Consider the following 5,333-nt stretch of genomic DNA (forward strand, 5'->3'; position numbering starts at 1 on the left):
TCTCACTTTCACTCTGAAATGGACAGTAGTTACTTGATGGTTTTAAGAGGCGTAACATGATCTGATTGTGTTTTAGCAGGATCATCCACACTGCTGTGTTGAGAATGGACTGGCGGGGGCAGGGGAGGGGTACCTACCAGGAGTATCACAGTGGGAAGATGATGAGTATCATCCGCACTTTGAGGCAGGCTGCAGCAGCAAGGGCCAACCAGGAGGTGAAGGAATGTTTCTAGACTGGAACTAAATAGACCAGGTGGAGCTAAGAGGATGCAGTGATACACCATCAAGATCTCCCTTTCTGGATGGAGAGAGGACTGCTAATGAGTCTCAGCTGAATCTCCTTTTGGAAATCTCAGCTGACCCTGAGCTGAAGGGTGCTGCCTTGCCCAAGGGTACAGCTGTCTCCCTGGAGGCCACCTGCATACAGTGACTAGTTAAATATGGGAAAGAGATCTAGGATCATTCTGAAAAGCCATCCCATGGCCTTTGTTGCAACTGCATCCCAATTCATCTTCTTCCTCTGCCCAATTCGGCTTCCCTGACACACTTATAGGGCTTCCCTGATGGCTCAGCAGTTAAGAATCTGTCTGCAATGCAGGAGATGTAAGTTCAATCCCTGGATCAGGAAGATCCCCTGGAGGAGGGCAGGGCAACCCACTCCAGTATTCCTACCTGGAAAATTCCATGGACAGAGGAGACTGGTGGGCTACAGTCCATAGGGTTGCAAAGGTCAGACATGAGTGAGCAGACAGGCATTCCATTATAGGTGTCTCCAATAACCAATAAACCTCCTGTAAACACTCTGAGTTTGAGTCTGTTTCCCAGGAAACCTGATCTAAGACAATGAGTCTATTAAAACATAAAAAGGGACTTCCCTGGTAGTCCAGTGGCTAAGACTCTGGGTTCCCAATACAGGGGGCCCAGGTTCGATCCCTGGTCAGGGAACTAGATCCCACATGCTGCAACTAACTATCCTGCATGCCTGCAACTAAGACCCAGCACAGCCAAAAAAATAAGTAACTTAAAGACAAAAATACACAAATAAGACTATCCCACTTCTCAACCTAAAACCCTACAATGGCTCATCAGTTCACTCACAGGGAAGCTCAAGTCCTCACAACGGCCTACAGGGTCCTCTAACCTCATCCCTATTACCCTCCCCCTCTTGCCTTTGTTCCAGAGCCATACTTGGTCCTTTGCCCTCCCTTGAGAATGACACCTACATTCTTGGCTTGGGATCTTTGCACTGTGTGTTCCTTCGCTCTTTCTCCAAGTTCCTTCATAACTCACTCTTTCTCTTCCTTCAAGTCAGCTAAATTGCTACCTTCTCAAGGAAGCCTTCCCCATCCCTTCCACTGAAAATTATTAATACAACCTCCCCCAACTCCTAATCTCTATTATTCTATTCTACATCACTTATCACCGTCTAATATACTGTCCAGTCTACTTATTTTTTTCCCCCACGCAGAGCAAGAACTTCCCTCCGTTTTGTTTGCTGCCATATCCCAAGACAGGCACTTTGTAGGCATTCCATAAATATTTCTGAATGAATGACTGAGTGGATGAGTTAGGAAGTCCTTAGCAACTTGACTGCAGTAGAGTCCGTGATGTGTGATTACCCAGGGATGGTCTAATAGAGACACAAGGTTTTAGCTACAAGCAGAGGAAGAGGAAATTACAAAGCACACTGAAAGGAAGTCAGAATATAGGAGGAGAGCAGGAGAAAGTGTCACGGAAGATGGGAGTGCGGTGCGGAGGGAAGACAAGCAACTGAGAACAGTGCTGTCAATATACGAAGCAAGGTAAAGACTTACAGACTGGGGTCTTCCCTAGGGTCCAGTGGCTAAGGCCTTGAGCTCCCAGTGTAGGGGCCCTGGGTTCAACCCCTGGTCAGGAAACTAGATCCCACGTGCTGTAACTAAAAGGTCCTGCATGTGGCAAGGAAGATAGAAGATCCTGCGTGCTGCAGCTAAGACCCAACACAGCCAGATAAATAAATAAATGTTAAAAAGAAAGGTTGAATGTGTCCCCCACATTCATATACTGAAATCTCACTCCCAACAGTGATGGTATTTGGAGGTGGGGTCTTGGGAAGGTAGTAAAGTCATGAGGGTGGAGCCCTCATGGTAAGATTAGTGCCCTTATAAGAAGAGACTAGAGAGCTAGGTCATTCCCTTCTACCAATTTCTAGAACAAGAAATTTGCAGTCTGCAAGCCGGCCGAGGGTTCTCATCAAAATCCAATCATGCTGGCACCTTGATTTCAGATTCCAGTCTTCATAACTGTGAGAAATAAACTTCTACTGCTTATAAACCACTCTGTCTATGGTACTTTGTTAAAGCAGCTGGAACTAAGACAAAGACAGAAAGGTGCCTACTGATTTGATCTTGTAAGTGGTAGAATTTTGAGCTACTTAGGGCAGAAGGGAGTGTCCTGTGAGTTGAGGGAAGAATAAGATGTAATAAAGTAGAAATGGTGTACAGATTACTTTTTCAAGAAGCCTGATTGTGAAGGCAGGAAAGAGAATGGGAGCTAGGAAGAAGGCTCAGATTAAAGATGTGTGTGGGCACTTAGTTGGGAGAGATCAGACTAACTCAAGTATTTCATATGATGGAAAGACCCAGTAATAACCATATAATTTATCATCCACTTCAGAGTTTTGCGAGAAAAAGGACACCAGACAAGCGTTAATTGGATAGATGCCAGGAAACCTGGGACTTGTAATAAAACAGATATGTGCTATGCTGTGCTTAGTCATTCAGTCGTGTCCGACTCTTTGTGGCCCCATGGACTGTAGCCTGCCAGGCTCCTCTGTCCATGGGGATTCTCCAGGCAAGAATACTGGAGTGGGTTGCCATGTCCTCCTCCAGGGGATCTTCCCAACCCAGGGATTGAACACAGGTCTCCAGGATTGCGGCAGATTCTTTACCATCTGAACCACCAGGGAAGCCCAAGAATAGAGTGGGTAGGTTATCTCTTCTGCAGCGGATCTTACCGACCCAGGAATCGAACTGAGGCCTCCTGCATTGCAGGCGGATTCTTCAGCTGAACTGCCAGGGACAGAGCTCCATCCAAAGCTCGGGTTCTCTATTCAAGGCAGTCCTCTGTGCACTTGGCAGTCGATTGCATTTTCTACCGGTAGGTGGCAGTAAAGAGCTTACCGCTTTAAAAAAAATTTTTTTTGGAAAACGCGACTAAGTATTGGTAAAGGTTACTTTGAGTTGAGTTCAGTTCAGTTCAGTCGCTCAGTCGTGTCCGACTCTTTGCGACCCCATGAATCGCAGCACGCCAGGCCTCCCTGTCCATCACCAACTCCTGGAGTTCACTCAGACTCATGTCCATCGAGTCAGTGATGCCATCCAGCCATCTCATCCTCTGTCGTCCCCTTCTCCTCTTGCTCCCAGTCCCTCCCAGCTTCAGAGTCTTTTCCAATGAGTCAATTCTTCACATGAGGTGGCCAAAGTACTGGAGTTTCAGCTTTGGCATCATTCCTTCCAAAGAAATCCCAGGGCTGATCTCCTTCAGAATGGACTGGTTGGATCTCCTTGCAGTCCAAGGGACTGACTCTCAAGAGTCTTCTCCAACACCACAGTTCAAAAGCATCAATTCTTGGGCACTCAGCTTTCTTCACAGTCCAACTCTCACATCCATACATGACCACTGGAAAAACCATAGCCTTGACTAGACGGACCTTTTTTGGCAAAGTAATGTCTCTGCTTTTGAATATGCTATCTAGGTTGGTCATAACTTTTCTTCCAAGGAGTAAGCGTCTTTTAATTTCATGGCTGTAGTCACCATCTGCAGTGATTTTGGACCCCCCAAAAATAAAGTCTGACACTATTTCCACTGTTTCCCCATCTATTTCCCCCAGGCAAATGCTCCAAACAGATTTCAAACTGGGTTTTACTTCTGGAAAATTTACTATGTACCTTTTTGTGAAAAGAAACATCTCTAACACCTCTCAAAGAGGAAATAATATTTGCGCAATTATAAAATATGTTAGTTGTGTTTTCTTAGTGAGTCATTTGACCTTTAAAATACGAACTTCTCTCTTTCTCCTAATACAGAGTAATTTCTATCAATGCCACCAGTTCCATTCAGTACATGCATTGGTATATGAATACATTTCTTATTTGCACATATAAATTTTTAGTCAAGTCCAATTTTGATAGATCTTGGGGGACATGGCTATTGAGAGATTACAAATATTTCAAAATGATTACAAATGATATCAAAATTATTTTTATCAAAGATAAGACAAGAGTTGGCCAAAGATTAAACATTTTAGAAGTTGAAAATGATAAAGTGAAAGAGCACACATTATTTAAGTCATCTTGGAAGAATTTAAGACTTAAAATTCAGAAAAAACTCTAAGAGAAAAAGACAGAATTAGAATATTCTTTGCAGGCCCATCAAAGCTGAGTTCAAAACCGAATCGTATTTGTGAGTTATGTGACCTTGAGCAAGGAAAATATATAACCTCTTCAGGTCTCAGATTCCTAATCTGTGAAATGAGACTCACAGGGCATACTTTGAACATTAAATTGTTTTGAACATGAAATAAGAAAACATATGGGTGGACCTTCCAGGCGGTACAGTGGATAAGCATCTGCCTGCCAATGCAGAGGACACGGGTTCCATCCCTGGTCTGGAAAGATTCCGTATGGTGTGCAGCAACTGAGCTGGGGAGCCGAGACCACTGGAGGCCTCGCACTTAGAGCCTGTGCTCTGCAACGAGAAGCCCCGGCAATGAGAAGTCCACGGCCACAACTGGAGAGGAGCCCCTGCTTGCCACAGCTAGAGAAAGCTCTCATGCAGTAGAAGACCCAGTGCAGCCAAAAATAATAAAAGAAATAAACTAGTTAATTAATGAAAAAAGAAAACATATGGGTAAAGTCGATAAATATGTTTCCTGCTCTCCTTCAAACATGAAGACAGCTAAACTAAAATGGGGCTATTACAACTTTAACTCTTAGAAAATATATCACAAAGATTAAGAAAATGAAATTCTAACAGTTGTTTTAAAACAAGCAAACAAACAATAAAACCCCCAAAAGGGCTGGACATAACTTGTTTTTATTCAACTTTACAACTCAATCCCAATTATTTAGTAAGAAGTTTCCTATAAGGGAATATGGGGACAAAAAATTGCAATATTTGGATTAGGGCCAGAATTCCAACACCTGGTGGTGAGTCCTCTGCCTTTTTTTAAACTCAATGAATTGTATTGCTCTGCCACTTCCTCCACTTCCTCTTCAGCTTCATGGAAATGCTAAATGCCATCCACAATATCAACCATATTGAATTGCATTCACGGTGGTCTCAGTACTGGA

At 43.8% G+C, this 5,333-nt stretch overlaps 1 non-coding gene across 1 annotated transcript; it reads left to right on the forward strand.

Moving 5' to 3' along the window:
* The first annotated feature begins 872 nt into the window (after nt 1-872).
* TRNAG-CCC lies at nt 873-945 on the forward strand. The gene has a single exon. It is a non-coding gene; the product is annotated as a tRNA-Gly (tRNA).
* Nucleotides 946-5,333: the final 4,388 nt, after the last annotated feature.

Source organism: Bos indicus x Bos taurus, chromosome 28, assembly GCF_003369695.1.
Source record: "Bos indicus x Bos taurus breed Angus x Brahman F1 hybrid chromosome 28, Bos_hybrid_MaternalHap_v2.0, whole genome shotgun sequence".
NCBI lineage: Eukaryota > Metazoa > Chordata > Mammalia > Artiodactyla > Bovidae > Bos > Bos indicus x Bos taurus.